We start from the raw sequence: 19,953 nt of genomic DNA, 5'->3' as shown, positions 1-19,953 counted from the left end.
AGGAACACCCTGAATTGAGGGTCAGCCAATCAGAGGGCACAACAACACAAACAGCAAAATAATCATTGCTAAGGGGAATTTAGAGTGTTCTACTAGCTAGCTTAGCATGCAAACTGGAGTATCCGAATACAACCCACATAAACCCGCGGCCACCAGGTATTTTTTATCCGTTGAAATTGTTTTTTTTCCTAAATTGTATTTTCGTTACATACATTCAGATCAATTTCACCATCCTGGAAGTGGCGAAATTAATTCATTAACATTAACAAAGTTGATCTTAACTTTACATCAATTTTTTATCATTAATTTTGTACATATCCTTCATTTGTGAAATAGTCCAACACTTTACTTTTGGTACTAAAACACTTTTAGTGGGTACAAACTACGTGATTAAGTGCAGAGGCAATTGTACGGATTCCTCCGTTCCCCCACAATGCAACATTCCGTCACGCATATTACCAATGGGCACCCTGCTGTGCCATTTTAATTGGTGGCCGACAAAAATGGAGTCATCACTCAGTCATCTTCCTGACACGCGCACTCTGGTTTTCAGTGGAGCGCATCCCGCCCGGCTTGTCGTTTCGGAGCGAAAGCGGGAGGATGCGACCCAACTTATCTGATTACCCACGATGCATCAGACTTTTGCGGCGGGGGATGCGAGTAAACAAGACTTGACTGACATGGAAGCAGACGCTCGGTGAGGCTGAGCTGAAGATGGCTGCCACGCGGCGGGGTGACGTGACGACGACGTCCTGACCGCTCGCGTTTGTCTTGCGGATAACAGCTTAAGTCGACACAGCTGCCGCCCTGCCTAGACGCCCAATTTTCACCCAACAACTCAGGCCTTAAGAGGGTTTTTGTGGGTCAGTTCTTAATAGTAATGACTATCGGTACAAAAACATTACCAAGTGAAATTGGGTTTGTGGGCGGAATTCCCCAAAGAATGTCAATACCTCTTTTTAAACCAAGATGGCGGACTTCCTGTGTTTTTTTCCCCAGTATGTTTTTTTTTGTGGGTGTACTCACAATAGCCATGCCTACCAAAGCTAGCTAAGATCAACAATTTGACTTTGTAGGCTAATTGCAGTTGGTTCAGGACAAACATACTTAACAAAAAGTGCTAGCGGGGACCTAAGCTAGCCGTTAGCATCCATTAGCAACTATGATTTCCATTTCCATGCTTACGAAAGCCAGCTAACATCCACAAATTGACTTAGTAGGCTAATTTTTAAATTTCCAAGTTGTATTGCAAAGCATTGCAGTTGGTGCAGGACAAACATACTTTAAAAAAGTGCTAGCGGGGACCTAAGCTAGCCGTTAGCATCCATTAGCAACTATCATCTCTATTTCACTTGCCTATGTTTGTGAAAATGAGCCCCGCAGTGATGGAACCGTTGTGATTTTTGTGGGTGTACTCACAATAGCCATGGCTATCAAAGCTAGCTAACATCCACAAATTGACTTTGTAGGCTAATTTGTTGAATTTCCAAGTTGTATTGCAAAGCATTGCAGTTGGTTCAGGACAAACATACTTTAAAAAAAAGTGCTAGCGGGGACCTAAGCTAGCCGTTAGCATCCGTTAGCAACTATCATCCCCATTTGCATTGCATATGTTTGTGAAAAAGAGCCCCGCAGTGAAGCCAAAATGGAGGGGCCACATGAATATGCATTAATTCAACTAAAAGCCCCGACCTGACCTACATGACGAGGTTGGCTGGAAGACATGTTGCTAGCAACGTTAGCTCCATTAGCTCGAGAGGACAACTGGAATGCGAAAAACAGACTGAAGTGAAATCTAATCGTTAACTTGATTTGAAACCCTAGCTAAATCAATCTTCTTCGGAAATGCACTCCGATTGGCTGACGTGTGATGACATCACCCCGACCTCTTCCAGCCGGCTGGTTTGCGAGGTACGGCGCAAACACGAAAGCGTGCCAGCGGCAGAAAATGAAGCTGCGCTCATCCAAAGTCATTTGCGGCCGAGTCCATTAGCATCATCAGCGGCGCTGATGAATTCCCCTTCACCGTTGCGGCGGTCTGACGCTCTTAATGACATTCTGCTCTCCTTGGCGCCACGCCACACGTGCCACACACACACACACATGCCTCGAAACGGCAGCAAGACAGTCACACTCAATGCTCTTAACTTGAAACGCTAATCAACGAGGCAGACCACAAATCTTAGCTTCATTTGAAATTCTTAACAGTGACTTCAACCCTGATTTTAAAGCACAAAACAATAGTTTGAAGCCTCATTCCAGGTTTGAACTTCAAAATATACTTTAAAACGCTAACCTTAGCGTCAAATCCTCTTTGTAAACTTTGACACTTGTCTAAAACCCTAATTCAAACTCAAGACACTTTCTTTGAAGGCTAATTTCAACAACAAATCTTGATCACAACCTCAACTCTCCTTTAAAACTGAGCTAGCATAAACTCCAGTCGCCCTTTTAAACCTTCGCTTTAAACAAAAACTTAACTTTAAGATCTCCAACCAGGCCCGAAAGACTCATTTTAAACCTCGACTTTGACCAAAACGGCTCCTTATCGTCGCTAACGTCCCTAAACCTTCCGAACCAAATCTAAAACCTGAACCCTAGCATCGCTAATCCTTCAAAAGCCATCCAAGGCAAAGTTCTTCTTCTTTGGTGTCGATCCAAGAACTGTCTCTGCTCTTCACAGATCATCAGCCAGGTTCTAGCGCCATCCAAACAGCCCCGCCCCCTTTCCTTCTGTCCTGATGATGTAATTATTTCCCAGCAGCACCTGCGCAACTGCGAAGGGGGGGAGGGGGGCTCAGGAATTGCCGCCAAGCGTGCAGATGTTTCTAATTGCTTTCCATTAGCAAGAATAACAGCTGTTTATATCCATCAGCACATCACTCAGCAGACTTACGAGCTAACATCTCCCACCTGGTCAGCCTCAGCCGGCCTAGCAGGACCCTCGTACCCCTCCCGTTCCACGTAGCTCCGCCCACTTCGCCTGCCAGGCTTCTCGTGCCAACCTCCCTGACTGGAAGTCACCTTCAGGTTAATGTCTAAAACGGGGATATTTAGCTTTATGATGTGTTGCATGTAGTCGAGTTGTCGGGTGGTAGATTGCTAGTTAGTTAGTTCGTTAGTCAAGCAAGGGGGTGTTGATTGCTTTGTTGGTGGTTAATTAATAGGGTGTGTTTGGTTGGTGGGTTGTTCGGTTTGGTCAGACGGTAGTTTTTTCTGTCAAATTGTTGGTTTGACTGAATTTTTAGATATTTTCTTGGTTGTTCAATTTGGTAAATTAGTCAATGAGTTGGCCATTTGTGAATGAATATATAAGGTAGCTAGCTAGCCACAGTTTCGTTGTTAAGCTAGTTAGTCAGAGTCGACTTGTGTGGAGTAGCCAGATGGCTTTGGTTAGTTTGTTAATGGTTAAGTTAGCCAGTTCCAGCAACAGTTTTGGTGTTAAGCTAGTTAGTCAGAGTCGACTTGCGTAGAGGAGCCAGACGGGTTTGATTAGTTTGTTAGTGGTTAAGTTTCTTACCTAGGTCTACAATGTCTTGTGTCGGTCTTGCTACTGCAACCAAGAAATTTCCCGAATATGGGATGAAATAAAGTTCTAACCTAACCTGTCCTAAGTTAACCAGTACATTGTTTAGCTCTTTTGCAAATCAGTCAGTTGGGGAGTTAGCTAACGGTTGGGTTTGTTTGCTAGTTGTGTAATTCATCACCAAACAAGTTACTTTGTCCATGTTGCTCAACTGCTTGTTTAGTGAATGAGTCTACTGGGTCTGTTAGTTAGCATTTGGGAGTTAGCAAGAGGGAAGTCCATTAAAGAAGAAGTTTTGCAGTTAGCCGGTAAGGCTAAAAACGGGCTAAAAACAACACAAACGGTGTGTTCAGAAACTGGTGATGGGGGACAGAGAACTGAATGTCATTTTCAGCTCGCGGTGGCTAAATGGTTTGGCTAGGTTGAAGTTAATATTGAAGTTTTTGTGCTACCTGATGCTTGGCCACGTACTCCAAAGAATGTGTGTGGGTGGGTGGGTATGTTTGTGAAGAGTTTCTGTGGCCAAGTGATTGAGTGGGACACGACTGGCATAGCGCGAGCTGCCAAAGCCGTCAGACTCGGCAGTGGTGAGCATCCGTGGCCGCGACTTGTCCGTTTGTTTCCGGCGCGGGGAACGAGGATATTATTCCCCGCCAAAAGTCCGAAGTGTAAAGAAACGCTGCGAAAGTGTTCCGTCTCCAAATGTCTGAGCGTCACACCAGCACAATCCTCCCACAGAGCGGGACAGCAGACATTTGTTGTGGTGATAATTAATTCTGCCTTACACACTCGTGCAGGAGATCTGTGGAACGCTATCTTCCGGAATGTTCCCAAGAACACAAAAGATGATAGACGCTGGAGAGAAATTCTTAAAGTCTCTCCATGTTCACGCCGACCTGATGGCAGAACATCGGGAGGACAGTCTCATGTGGGAGATGGCATTATAGTAGCATTTTAAATGCTACATTATAGAGGAAAGTAACATTTAATAATGTCAGGTACTACTTTTGGGAGACACAGGGCAGGCTGCAGAAGAATCGCCGTCATGAGGCTCCAGAAACAGTGTGAAATGAAGACAATGGGACAGGGAGGGGCCAAAAAAAAATGGAAAAACAGCCGTCCAATCTCCTTTGAAGGATGAGGAATGAGAATTCGGGAAAAAAAACACCCACATTGAAGTTGGGATGCTGTCACTAGATATGGTAATACCTCGACATAAGAGCAATTTGAGATATGAGTGAATTTTCAAGCAAATATTTACCTTGAGATACGAGAAATTTTGATATACATGTAATGTCTCTATGAGCACTGGGCGGAGCGGTGCATTTTTTTCCAGTGTTTTTCCCCCCGTTAGTCAGTGCAGAATGGCGGAGCTTGATTGTTAATACGAGAGGAGTATATACTACTTCTCGTTGGCAAGTGGTCGTGCGTTATCCTATTGTGAGGACATTTGTGTACATCATTTTGGGAATATTTTGAAGGGAAGACAAAAGTAAACAAACCTGGATAGGTTACCTTTAAAAGCTGCAGCTGAAAGTCAGGGTGGAGGCGGGGCAAATCAAGCCAACCTAGGGAGAAGAAAAGTATAAAAATGTAAAACAAAATTAGAATTAAGTTTAGTGTACGGTTAGGTTCTGTCACGATAATAAGGCCAGTCACAACAACTATGGTGCGCAACACCAGTAAATCCTCTGGCTGGACTGTGTTGGCATTGACTTTTTAGTGCGTGGCTATTTAGTCCACCTAAAGACTGAAATTTTGAACGGAAACAAACATGCAAGAAACCACGTTAAACAGTTAATTCCTACGATTACTACATTATCGCCCTGTGTGTCAACTTATGTTTGTTTTAGTTTCCACTCAACCAAGCATGGCCATTTTTACCACCTAGCAACTACCAAATCTCCGCCCCAGGAACCTTTGGTTTTGCGTTTGATCTATTCGTACATATTTTCTTCCAATTTAAGGTCAAGAGAAGCGTGGTTGCGTGGCAAAGGTAGTCAGTCCGTCATGGCTGGGATTCCATTACTAACGGAGCCGCTGACCCTTTGTTTGCCCCCCATCACAAACAACAGGACGGAGACCCCCGACCGCTCGCTAGCCGCCAGTGCATGACCGTGACTGCGCGCATACATCAAGGCGTGGCCCCCCCGCCGCGTCGTGCCCATTCGCTGTAAATACCAGCGATCCACACAAGTGCATTGTGGGACATTTTGAGCTCACTCGTGCGAGGGAGGGAAGATTCGAGGAAGTCTCCTAAATTTGAAGGTCACGCCGAGGATAAGTGTAAATGCATCTTGACTTTAATAACGCAAGATGGCCGCAAAGCACACGCTCACGCAAACAAGATGGGGCGTTTTGTGTCAAAATCTATCGGAGGTTTTTTTTTATAATAACTGTAAACTGGTTGATGGTTAGAATGACTGTTGATATTTCTTTAATTAGATGCATAAGGCTACTATTTTGAACTGGGACAACATTCATGTTTTTTCTGGCTTGAAATTAGTTGGTTAATTAGATTAATTTCTCAATTTCAGTTTCTTTTTTAACGATTGAGGATTGGCTAATTAGGCTACTATTTTGAACTGGAACTAAATCCGTGAAATGAGTGCTGTTGTTTTTTTAAATTATTTTTTTACTTTGAATTTGTTGGCTTAATTTACTTTTTAAATTTCAAATTTAAGACTTTTTTTTAATTGTCAATGGTTGGCTAATTTGTTGCCTTCTCATTTGTTTTTTTCCCACAATGCAAATTGTTAGGGCTGCGCGGCAGATGAGTGGTTAGAGGGTCGGCCTCACGGTGGGAGACCTGGGTTCAAATCCAGGTCGGTCCACCTGTGTGGAGTTTGCATGTTATCCCCAGGCCTGCGTAGGTTTACTCCGGGTACTCCGGTTTCCTCCTACCTCCCAAAAGAATGTTAGCTAGGCTAATTGTAGGCTAAATTGTCCTTATGTGTGAACATGAATGGTTGTTTGTCTCCTGGTGCTCTGCGATTGGCTGACCACCAATTCAGGCTTGTGCCCAAAGTCAGGTGGGATAGGCTCCAGCACCCCCCGCGACACTAGTGAGGAATTAAAATAACGACACAACTGATTTCTATTAAAGAAAAGTGACTACGATGCATGTATCGTTTCTTATACTGCCACCCGCAGGATTGGAGGGGAACCATCCTATCGGAGATCTCCGATGTTTACATCATTTAAAGATCGTTCTTGGTGACTGATTACTTCATTGATTTCGAGTCTGAGGATCAAGAGGAGCAGACGGCCACTTTCCCCAGAAAGACCCAATTCGCGCCTGGGCGTCGGCGGCCGGGGCGGCGCCGGCGGACCCTGGGGCGCCCGGGCGAGCGGCAGAGTATATCCGTCACAACGCATGAACCTGAAGGCCGGCGGGCAGGCGGCGGCGTGGCGGGATACGCTGATGCCGCCTGGCGTACCTGTCACCCAAAGCTGCGAGCCCAGCTTCAGAAACGAGGTGGCTGGTGTCACATTAGTCCGCCCAGGGGTGCGGCGGAATGGCGGGGGGGCGCCAGGGGACGAGGGGTGGGGGCGCCGAACTCCAGCGCGGCGGTGCGTCACTCGGTCAGCACTTTCTAGTCCTCGCGTGCCTTCGCTGCTTTGTGTCTGCAATGGAAATTTACTGGGAACACAAGAAAAAAAAGGGACCTATATTATGCTAATCCCATTAGCGGCGATAGACGTCCAATCCATGTCAACTGTGAGATGTCGTCAGTTTGGATGTCTGTTATCGTTAATGCCAGCGAAAGACTTCATTCACATTCCCTCCTGTTTAGAGTGGTCAACTGTGCATGTTTTTTGACCCGGAGAAAACCCACACAGGCATGCGGAGAACATGCAAACTCCACACGGGAAGGTCGGAAGCCAGCGGGGATTGAACCCTCGATCTCAGACATGCGAGGCGGGCGTGCTAATCCACTACTCCACCGTGCCACTGCTGTCCTATTCTGACGATGATAAAGTCCCACATCAATTTTTAAATGATTAAATCTCGTTAAAGAGTACTAGAAAAATCACACAAATCGATAATTATTGAAATACTTTTTGTAAGTTCTGCATAGACGAAACGTTTAAACAATTAAATTTCAAAAACTAAAACCAAGTCGCTCAAATTCAGTAACGTACGTTCGGAAGTGACAGTCGGACTTTAACGATAGACTCGACTGAGTTTGCCGATGCTAATCAATGCTACGCTATCGTGTTTGCCCGTTTACAAACCCAGTTCATGCCCCCAGCTGTCCCCACGAGATGAAAAACAATATTAATGATTGACGTCAAACCACAAAAACCAAATCAAGGTAAATCTAGCGAGTAGCAGGTGCAGATGGTCCGCTGGGCCTTTTTTAATAACCAAATCTGCTTTTGTGTTATTTCAAAAATGACAATAACCTTTTCCCTAATCCTGCCCGCTTTAGGACTTGGTACACCTGGATTTGGACTCCGCACGTAACCCCCTCTAGTGCCCCCCCCCCACAATCCCTCCATATTAGGATTACATACTCTTAATAAATATTTGAGATCAGCATATCTGTTTAATTTCATGTCCTGGATTAAATCGGGCCTTCATGCTAACATCTGTACAGGGGTCTTAGGAGCATTGTTTGACACACTTTTCTTCCAAAAATAACCTAGTTACTTTACCAACAACAAATAAACAAACTACGTAAAGCAGTGTTTTCTGGTTACGTCAACCGGAAATTAATTTATTTATGTGACCACTTATTCATGTTGAATACTTATCTATGTTGACTACTTATCTATGTTAACTACATATCTATGTTGACTAATTATCTATGTTGACTAATTATCTATGTTTATTAGTTATCTATGTTCACTAATTATCTATGTTGATTAATTATCTATGTATCTTGACTACTTATCTATGTTGACTAATAATCTATAATGACTAATTATCTATGTTGACTAGTTATCTATGTTGACTAATTATCTATGTTGACTACTTATCTATGTTGACTACTTATCTATGTTGACTACTTATCTATGTTGACTACTTATCTATGTTAACTACATATCTATGTTGACTAATTATCTATGTTGACTAATTATCTATGTTGACTAATTATCTATGTATCTTGACTACTTATCTATGTATCTTGACTACTTATCTATGTTGACTAATTATCTATGTTGACTTATAATCCATAATGACTAATTATCTATGTTGACTAATTATCTATGATGACTACTTACCTGTGATGACTACTTACCTATGTTGACTACTTATTTATGTTGTTGACTAATTTATTATTACTTATAATTATTTATTTATTACTTCTTAGTTTGTTGTTATTTGTGCATTTCCCTACTTATGTATATTACTATACTACTTATTTATTTTGTTGACTTATTTATTTATGACTTATTATTATTTCTTATTATGAATTGATTATTTTTAGTTGTTTGTGCACTTTGTGGTGAAGCTTCACATCTCATTATATTTGTTTAATGACAATAAAAGCATTTAATTCAATTCAATATTAGCAAAATGAAGTAATACTGGGAGGAGAAAGTCATAGAAAATTGGATTCAAACACTTGAATATTTCTAAAGCGATGTTACTCAGAAAAAATGATTAAAGCGCATAAGAATGACCACATGAATTATTCCAAACTCTGTTCTAGATAAGGCTACATGTGGGTTGGTTTTTATATTTGAGTCCAATTGTGGTCATGGTTTAGCTGCCCGCTTAAATGAAGCATCACTTGACCATCAGGTTTGAGTTAACACCCGACTCCCCGAGGGTCACATCAGCGCCCCCGCGCACGTTACGTCTATTTGTAGCTCGCGTGCTAAGCTACGTAGCGATGCACCTGCACGTTAGCCAGGCCCAGACAGATGGTCGTCACCCTTCAGTGAGCGCACGCTCCGTCACCGGGGACGCCAGGGTGCACGCACGCACGCGCTGACCAGCGTATGCTAACATAAAAAAAAACACAAACAAACTGAGCCAAACTTAAGGCGTGGGGAATGAAACGGGTCTGGTTCCTTCAAACTAGCCGCGGACGCTAATCTTTTAGCGCCATTCAATTAGTCAATTAAGTCAACTTTTTGGGACAAAAAATAAACCATACTGTTAGCAGCTCAGCTAGCAATTTGTTTGTTTACTTTGTTTTTTGTCAAGTGTCGTGCTAGCAATGCAAATAAAAACTTTATTTGGATTCTGTTGATGCGGTTTGAGACGTTTGAGGTCATCTAGGAAACAACATGTTTATCCTTGGCCTATCGTCAATATTTTGGCAAGTAAGTTGACTTTTTGGGTAGAATAAAAACTGTACTGTTAGCAGCTAAACTAGCAATTTGTTTGTTTACTTTGGTTTTGTCAACTGTTGCGCTATCAATGCTAGTTTTAAAAAACAACTTTTTTTGTGTTTGGATTCTGTTGACGCCATTTGAGACGTGAGACGTTTGAGGTCATCTGGGAAACGACACGCTCATCCTTGGCCTGTCGTCAATATTTTGACATGTAAGTTGACTTTTTGGGTCAAAAATAAACTACTGTTAGCAACTCAGCTAGCAATTTCTTTACTGACTTTAGTTTTTGTCAACTGTTGCGCTACCAATGCTAGATTTTTGTTGTTTTTTTCTTTTTAACTTTTTTGTGTTTGGATTCTGTTGACACAATTTGAGACGTTTAAGGTCATCTGGGAAACGACACGCTCGTCCTTGGCCTGTCATCAATATTTTGGCAAGTAAGTTGAATTTTTGGGTCAAATATAAACTGTACTGTTAGCAGCTCAGCTAGCAATTTGTTTGTTTACTTTGTTTTTTTGTCAACTGTTTCGCTATCAAAGCTAGTTTTAAAAAAAATACTTTTTTGTGTTTGGTTTCTGTTGACACAATTTGAGACGTTTAAGGTCATCTGGGAAACGACGCGTTTATCCTTGGCCCGTCGTCAATATTTTGACAAACTGGACGGCGCCTTTTTGTTCCGACGTTGGGGGGCGTTTAATGAAGCCCAACAGGATGTTTATTCGACAACGGCGAGCATTAAATCAAGGCAAGTCAAGGAAATGTGGCGGTAAATCCCCGGAAGAAAGAGCTAATGCGTCCTTACACTTTCAACTTTAATCACGCCGCTAAGAATCACTCTCGCCGAGTCTCTTTCAGGCGCGAGACCTTCACTCCTGTCCCGCATCAATCAACCTCGCAGGCCCTATTTTCATTTTCTCCCATGGTACCAGCAGACCTTGTCTTGATTATTTTTAAATTTTTATTTTTATTTTTACGTTCCTTCCACACTTAGACGACCAGCTGCTTTGCACACGCTTCTAAAATTCAAGCCTGGTACAGCTAGATTTTTTTTTAAGATTTCTTCTTTTTCATAGTTATATTAGTCATAATAGAGCAACGCCTTGAGATACGAGTGTCAAAACATACGAGAAATTTGAGATATGAGGAAAATTCCACGGATAAAATTTGACCTACTGGTAATTTTAAAATTCTGAAATGCAATATCTTTTCCAAGGTGGTCTTCAGATTGGATTACACGGCGAGCTGTGTATCCAATCAACACGGTTATGGCTTTTGCTTGATTTTATTATTATTATTTTTTTATCGTTGGATGATGGAATTAGATTTGGAATTATGAGGGAACAAACAGATTTGGGTAAATGACATTGGCTAAAGTCAAAGTAACATGTGGTCATGTGACCTTAACGGTTAATGCTTCAAAAAAAAAATGTCCCAAAGATGTCCTCATAATAAAGATGTATACAGAGGATATAAAATAATGAAGTATTATTTTTTATTTATTTATTTTTGTAAATAAATGTTTTATTTTCCTACCAAAAAAAACTATAAAAAAAGTTGGTAACTACCAATACTAAGTTTTCAAATTAAGAAAAATGTAAGCTAGAATAATATTAAAAGCGTTTATTTTATATTGCCAATTAAACTTTTTTTTTTAGACGTAAATGATATTTTCAGAAGAAATGTCTGAAAAAAATAATAGTCTGTTTTTGTCAACTTAAAGAAAAAAATTAATAAAATATTCCTGAAAGATTTACTAGCAAGTATTCTTTAAAATATTTCTATTGATGTCGAAAAAAAGCTTGATTTTTAAAATCATTACTCATAAAAAAATGTTTTTTTAGAATTATTTTGAGAATAATTTACCAAAAATAGTTTTGTTGTGGTCTCTCTAAAAATATCTATTTTCCAAAAAAAAAAGACAAGTTTTCAGATGCTAACTTTCCCCATCCGTAGCAACGTGCTAGCATGTTTTAGCGTAAAATCTTAGTCCGCAAAATGGCATTAAGTGAAAAATAATTGTAGTAAAGTGAGACCTCTGCTCCGGTGCGTTGAACAATTCTGCGTAATTAGGCTGTGATTTATTTATTTATTTATTTTAAAGAGCTCATTGATATGCGCACACGCTAAGCTAACATCTCTTTAACCCCTCATTAACATGTCTAATTACCCACACGCTGTTTATCTGTTTTAGCCCCTCTTAAATTCACATTTTTATTCATTTATGTGTGTTTTTACATGTTTGTTTACATCCTGATTGAAGATTTCATTGCCTGTGACATCTTAAGCCTGAGGTCAAATCTCAAATTTGAGTTTTAAGTCTTTGTTTGTTTTAAATTAAGGTTTGAAACCGTTTCAATTTTCAATCTGGGGTGAAATTTCAAAAAAAGACAAAAATGGGATTTAGCAAAATACAAGTTTCCAAAAGCTGGAGTGATCCGGTTTTAGCTGCTCTAAGGTGCCAAGTTTGCGGGGGGTGCCGGAGCCTATCCCAACCAGCCAATTGCCAGGCACAATGAGACAAACAATCATTCCTACTCACAACTAAAGACAATTTAGATTGTTTAATCAGCCTAGCATGTGTTTTTTGGGATGTGGAAGTACCCGGAGAAAACCCACGCACAGGAAGGTCAGCTGGGATAGGCTCCAGCACCCCCAGTGAGGAGAAGCGGTACAGAAAATGGAAATTGTATATGTGTTGTGATTTATATGGTAAATGATTGGCCCAAGACATCTGATGGTGGTGATGATGATGATGATGATGATGAAGATGTCATTGTTGGTGTGTGTGGGGAAGTGATGCTATTAGATGAGATGAGAATATGGGAGCCCCCATAATCCGTTGACCCTTAACTAAAGTGATGTTTGAGCTCTTAATCCCAGCTGCGCTCGGTAAGTGAAACCAGAAAGCGCGTCGGGTGCATTCACAGACAATAGGAAAGATCATTTTAATGGGGAGCGCGCTGGGGGGTTCGGGGCCCAAGGGGGGGGGGGGGTCGTCGGCAGGCTCCGTTTGAGGGGAATGGGGGGGTGTGGGGGGGGGCGCGTTTGGCTTGTAATAGATTCAGCAGCCATTCTATTTTCGCAGGTCGCATTTAGGTTAGCTTAGGTTTTGGGGCTATGGTCGAGAAGGGCCTGTCAAATTCAGGTCAGGCTCTCCAAACCGGAGAGTTTGGCTGACAAAGGAAATTCATATATTCATTTTCTGAATTGCTTTGTTCTTACTTGGGTCACGGGGGGTGCTGGATTGAAATCAAGCAAGATTGGCCTATCAAATTTAGCTCAGGAGCTCAATTTTAGCCTCTTAAATCTGAGCGTTTGGCTTACAAAGAAAATTCATTCATTCATTTTCTGAACCCGATTGTCCTCTCTAGGGCCCCGGGGGGTGCCGGAGCCTATCCCAGCTGACTTCGGGCCAGAGGCTGAATGGCTGGTTAGCCGATTGCAGGGCACAAGGCCCCCGCACAAGACAAACACTCCTAGCTAGGGGAGATTTAGCATACAATTAGCCTAGCATGCATGTAGCGGAGTACCCAGAGAAAACCCACAAAGACGGAGGAGAGCACATGCAAACTCCCCTCAGGTTCAATGAAAAGCGCATATGAAACTGGTTGGGTATCCCCAACAAGGTTAAGGACCCCTACTCTAAGTAGAGCATATGTAAAGTAGGTGTCTTGCATATGCCTGATCCCCAAATCCCCAAAAGTAGGTGAGCATTAAATCATTTTGCAAAAATATGCTGGGATTTAGGGGCACCGGGTCGGGCTTTTGATATTTGGGGTCTTCCGAATAAATAAGGTGGGGAGACATATTTTGATTTGGGATTATTAGTTTTTTAAGGATATGGCAGATGTTCGTTGGCACGTCTCATTTTCTCAACCGGTTTGTATACTCACTAGGGTCGCGGGGGGGGCTGGAGCCTATCCCAGGTGACTTGGGGCCAGAGCCGGGGACACCCTGAATGGAAACAGACAACCAATCACAACTAGTTAAGGGTAATTTAGCGTACAATTAGCTTAGCATGCATGTTTCTGGAATGTGGGAGGAATCCGGAGTACCTGAAGAAAACCCACGAAGGCCCGGGACGAACATGCAAACTTCACAAAGATGGACTGACCTGGATTCAAACCCAGGACCCCTGAGCTGTGAGACCAACGCGCTAACCACTTACCCACGTCCCACCCTCGTTGTCATGGTTTGTTTTGAAAGAGCTGTACGTATTTAGATCAATTTAGAAAAACACCCAGCAAAAATCCACAATCATCGTTAGCCGCCGCCCTAGATTTTACCGCGTACCGCCACCGGGGGGCAACTCGCCAAAGATGTCAAGTGCGCGCAAAGACGCGCAAACGTTCCCCCGGCGAAGCCCATCAAAGTGCCAAAAGAGACGTTTGTCTTTATCGGAGCACTTTGAAGCCACCAACTTTGACTCCTCGGCGTATCTCCAATGTCATCCCGTCTGCTCGGGCGCCGGCTTCTTATTGGCCGCCGTCCTCGACATCCACATCAATCTGCCCCAACTGCTGCTTAAATGACTGTGTAACCTTTACGGCACCGTTAAAGAAAGATGTATCATTTCTCCATATAAAAAAAAAAAAATAGAAAGGACGGCGAAAAAAATAAAAAAAAGTCGTAAAAAAGCCGGCGGTCTTTACGGCGAGGAGAGTCGTCGACGGCGGGTGTTTTTAACGCCCGGTCGAGGGGCGGCGCCCTCCGGAGTCACTTTGTAAAAAAAGACTTCATGATATTTAACGCGCGTATTAAGATATTGGCGGAATCTGAACAGATTTCCAAATGGCCGGCAACAACAACAGATTGAGAGCCGTAAAAGGCGGGCGGAATAAAGCTCGCGGTTTTTATTTTATTTTTTATTATTCGATTTTACAACGAGCCGCCGACATTCTGCGCATAATGGAAATATTTAACAATGCTTCCCCCCATTTATGGAGCGGCGGCGGCGGTTGTAAATTCCAGTGCGGAAGACACATCATCATCATCATGGCCGCTGGCGTTAACTGCCTTGTATTAAAAAAGCTTTCCGGGCGAGTGGGGGGGCGATGGGGGACTTTAGGGGGGACGCGGGGAGTGGAGGACCCCAGAAAAACTCAATCTGCTGCCATGTTTAATGCCATCTTTTTTTGACGATCTTGCCAGCATATGTCGGAAGGGCTACACGGGAGGACGCGAGAAATTGGACAATGGGACTCCGTAAAATGACATTTGAGCGGCCATTTTGAAACTCGTTTTCACGAGTCATGCCAGAAACGACACGTTTTTTTTTTTAATACCTATTTTCTATGCGATTTACTATCTTTTTAAATAAATTACTAAATCATATGGTAAAAGTAAAGTAAAATAACAACATCTAAGCGTAAATATTGTAGCTTTTACAAGGAAAAAGGCAACTTTGTTAGGGTTTTCGATGATTTAGACTGACGGTCAGTTTACGCGTTGCGTTTACTGACATCATGTACAACACAACACTCCACAGCTTAATTATGTTTCTAGGTTTAACAATTGCAATGACGTGACATTTTTTTCCATATAAAATGGAGAATATTGTGTCCATGTTTCGTGCCTAAAAAATACAATATTATTTTGCCATTTTGGTTTGAAACAGCCATTTTAAAAAGCCACACAAGACGGGAATTCAAATTCCCCACAGCCAAACTTAGCAACACACAATTAAGTAGAGACTATGTTCACAAAATGAGCAAAAAAAGATACACCTAAATCACATGACTCAATAAAAGACTTAAAAACTGGCGTCCATTTTTTTAAGCACCTATTTCTGGCTCATTTAATCCGTTATGTCCTTAAAACAAGCAACAACTTCAAGCTGACCTCTGTCAAGGAAACAGAGTAGCTAGCATCAGCGAGCTAGCTAGCCAGTGGCGCACACAAATATGCAACGTTTCCCTTTTTCTATCTTGTTAGATATGAGAAATAGTTTGGAAACCTTCCGCCCGAAAGGCGTCTCTAAAGCGCTGAGCTCGGCAACCATGGCGCCACCTTAGCTGAGCATATGCCACATTGTGTTTTAGCGACGGCGCGCTTGCGTGGCGGGCGCAACATGCGGACGCGGATGTCACAGGACATGCGCGACCTGTCCCCAAGTGCAAGGTAAGCAAAAACACATAAACAAGGCCTACATTCGGGTTCAACATGCCCCGTCAACGTGACCCATTGTTTCAACCGGACAGTCCGCGCATGGCTCGGAGGACAAAAATAAATAAAAATGTCGCCGTTCTACAGGTCTACTAAAATGTTATAATTTTTTTATACAATGTGTTTTCTCAAGACAGAAGCACTATCAGAAAATGTAATGTGTCAAAAATATTATATACGGGAGGGATCTTAATTAATTAATAATAACAATCATAATATTATAAATTAATTATATTAATAAAAGACCTTAATTGAGTAAAACAAGCAAAGTCTGATGTAGATTTGGGATCCAAAAATATTGGAATAATCAAAAAAATATTAAAAATAATATTAGAATAGTAAAAAAATATATAATTATGACAACAAAACGAGCACCAAAATATTCAAATAAAAAGGATTAAACTAATTGAAATAATGTATACATGCACATATATACATGAATATATATGTACATGTATTAGAGGAAATAGGAAGAATATTATATGAAAAACACAAAAAACATTCGGTAAAAGTAGACAATTTTATAAAAAACAGTTAAATGAAAAGACAACAATAAACAATAAATAAGATTATAAATAGCTTAAAAAGAGGTAAAAAAATACCAAAATAAATGAAAAAAACAATAGTAAAAAAACACATTTTAGACAAAAACAGTTAAATGAAAAGACAACAATAAATAAGATTAGAAATGGCTAAAACAGAGGTAAAAATACCGAAATAAATGGAAAAAACAATAGTAAAAAAATTCTAGAAAAAAACTTAAATGAAAAGACAACAATAAACAATAAGATTAGAAATTGCTTAAAAAGAGGTAAAAATAGCAAAATTAATAGAAAAATCAATAATAAAATCTTGAGGTGAAAATGCAAACAGATTACAAAAGAAAAATGATTGGAAAACGGGCAAAGAGTCGAAGCAACTTAAACCATCCGGGGGATAGGGCCTACCCTAAAATAAGTATCCGAACTTGAAGTCAAGCACAGGAATTGGCAACATATAAACGGTACACAGCACCCCCGTGCCGGCCTGCTCCTTCTACACGAGCACGACAGCGGGCTCCCAAGAAATAACCGCGCTAAGCAGTACAAAAGACGGGCAAGCCGCATGCCGGTGCATCTGCCCGCGGCGGCGGAAATATTGACAGACATATTTCCCGCAGTGCCGTGTCACGCCGGGATCATCGCACATGATTAGGGCGGAGGGGGGCCGAGGGGGCTCGGCCGGATCGGCTGTCGCCGACATCTGTCGGCGAGGTGATACGAGCTGTGACGACCATGGGCCCAGACGTGAAATCTTCAGCGGCTTATGAGCCACGTTTGGCGATACTCCATCTGCTTCCCGGAGCGGCCTCGCCGAGATCGGGGCGCCGAACTCGGGACCCCGAACTCGGGACGTCGCTCCCCCTCAAAAGTCTGGCCGTCTACGTCGCTTGGTTACGCAAAAATGGACTGAGTTGGTAGAAATTTCAATTCAATAATCCCCACAAGGGTCGCGGGGGGTGCTGGAGCCTATCCCAGCTAACTATGGGCACCACCCTGAATCGGTGGCTAGCCAATCGCAGGGCACAATGGGATAAAACGACAACTATTCACACTGACAGTAGTACTTTGGAACAATTTTAGCATATAATTAGCCTAGCATGCATGTTTTGGGGATGTGGGAGGACACTGGAGTACCGGGAGAAAACCCACGCACATTTTTTGAAAGGAAGGGTACATGACAGAAACGTGGGGATGCAAAAATGTAACTGTCGGGATTATATTCATATTTTCAAATGTTATTCCTTGAGAGCCATATTCGGAATGTAAAAGTCAAAATACATGAAAATGTGCGCATTTTTGGGGGCGTTTCACCACTTTTAAAGTACAACAAGTCTCAGAATTCCGTTGACAACATTGTTACGCTGTTGCTAATCAATGAGTGTCAACGAGAGGATGCGTGCAGAAGAATCTAATGGAAATAAAAATTGATTAAGAGGTATTGTGTCAATGCGACGCTCCTATTGGTCAGTTCGGGACTCGGTTCCTTCACCAGCAATTTCCACATTGGAGCTTCCAGGTTAGGCTATGGAGACATTTTCAGGGTTTTGAATTTGACGACAATGTTCACAATCTCCGTTACAACATCCAAATCTGGTAAATTTCCGTGTGGAGAGCCCCGCCCCCCCAGCGCCAACCCGCCAACCGTTGTCTCTACGAGTGAAAGTCCACGTAATCCACTGATGTTGCGTCTGCTACAACAAGCAGCTTGAAAAGATGGATTATTCATTTCGGCGTATGTAATTACACGGCTCGTCACAATGAGATGCGGATTAAGGAATTCATCACGGGGGCAAGAGATGAAAATCATTTCCTCAATATGGACCGACCCCCCTTCTCACATAAATCCTTCATTTCATCTTGCGGGTTGCGGGCACAACCTTAAACATATGGCTTAAATTCCAAGTCAGGTCAGGGTCGAGAATCCCTGAACTCCGTTTTTTATGTCAGGTCTACCTTTCATTAGATTATCATGTTGTTGTTTAATATTTTCCTGGATTTTGTAAGTAGAGGTATGGCTGTACAACTACTGCAACTGCTACCTCTACTTACAAAATCCATTGGTTCCAGAACTAGTTTGTAACTTGGATTTTTTTGTAAGTAGAGCAGTACTTTGCATGTAAATACGACCAACTCAACCTTTTAAAAATGACCAAAATGTCCAAATTTTGGATGAAAGATGCTGAAAGACACAAAAAACAATTTTAAAATGCAACTGCATTTTTTGTGAGTACAAGAAATACAGTTGTAGTAGTTGTACAGCTGGACCTCTACTTACAAAATCCATTGGTAACAGAACTATTTTGTAACTTGGATTTTTCGTAAGTAGAGCAGTACTTTACATGTAAACACGACCAACTCAACCTTTTAAAAATGACCAAAATGTACAAATTTTGGATGAAAGATGTGTGAAAGACACAAAAACAATTATAAAATGCAGTTGTAGTAGTTGTACATCCATACCTCTACTTACAAAATCCACTGGTTACAGAACAATTTTGTAACTTGGATTTTTCGTAAGTCGAGCAGTACTTTACACTTAAACACTTCCAACTCAACCTTTTAAAAATGACCCAAATTGTCCAAAACAATTTTAAAAAATGTTTATTAATGTATTGAAATGAATGACAAGCATTCAAAAACATTTTCTAAACGTACAGGAGTACAGTAGAGTGCAAGGAGGAAGCTAACATTAGCGTATGAACACGCATCCAAACAACTTGAATTTAAAACAACTTTGAACAAACAACATTGAAGTAGTAGTAGTACTAGTAGAAGTAGTAGTAGTACTAGTAGTAGTAGTAGTAGTACTAGTAGAAGTAGTAGTACTACTAGTAGAAGTAGTAGTAGTACTAGTAGAAGTAGTAGTAGTACTAGTAGAAGTAGTAGTAGTACTAGTAGATGTAGTAGTAGTACTAGTAGTAGTAGTACTTGTAGAAGTAGTAGTAGTACTTGTAGAAGTAGTAGTGGTACTAGTAGAAGTAGTAGTGGTACTAGTAGAAGTATTAGTACTAGAAGTAGTAGTACTAGAAGTAGTAGTAGTACTAGTAGAAGTAGTAGCAGTACTAGTAGAAGTAGTACTAGTAGAAGTAGTAGTACTAGTAGAAGTAGTAGTAGTACTAGTAGACGTAGTAGTAGTACTAGTAGACGTAGTAGTAGTACTAGTAGACATAGTAGTACTAGTAGACGTAGTAGTAGTAGTAGAAGAAGTAGTAACAGTCTCTCCATATTGTCATTCAGTACAGAGAGGCTAGCCATGGAGTCGTCGCTTTTAATTCGTCCTTCTGATTCGTCCTTCTGATTCGCTAGCGTAGCCATGCTATTAGTAGCAATACCAGCTAACCACACGCCACTTTCTTATCTTCAGATTTTCCTCGATGGATAACAGGGTTGTTTTGAGGCTCCAATGGGAAGTCAGCAGAGTGCCAA

General features: G+C 41.6%; 1 long non-coding RNA gene across 1 annotated transcript; it reads right to left on the bottom strand.

Annotated features, from left to right (window-relative positions):
- Nucleotides 1–4,947: 4,947 nt before the first annotated feature.
- LOC144074541 (uncharacterized) lies at nt 4,948–13,914 on the bottom strand. Its single transcript, XR_013300321.1, has 3 exons — nt 13,714–13,914; nt 6,967–7,169; nt 4,948–5,094 (listed from the first exon to the last, which is right to left on the bottom strand). It is a non-coding gene; the product is annotated as an uncharacterized LOC144074541 (long non-coding RNA).
- Between the last annotated feature and the right edge of the window lie 6,039 nt (nt 13,915–19,953).

The sequence above is a fragment of the Stigmatopora argus genome, chromosome 5, assembly GCF_051989625.1.
Source record: "Stigmatopora argus isolate UIUO_Sarg chromosome 5, RoL_Sarg_1.0, whole genome shotgun sequence".
Classification (NCBI taxonomy): domain Eukaryota; kingdom Metazoa; phylum Chordata; class Actinopteri; order Syngnathiformes; family Syngnathidae; genus Stigmatopora; species Stigmatopora argus.
The sequence above is the reverse complement of the archived record's forward strand: the minus strand, read 5'-3'. Positions and strand labels throughout refer to the sequence as shown.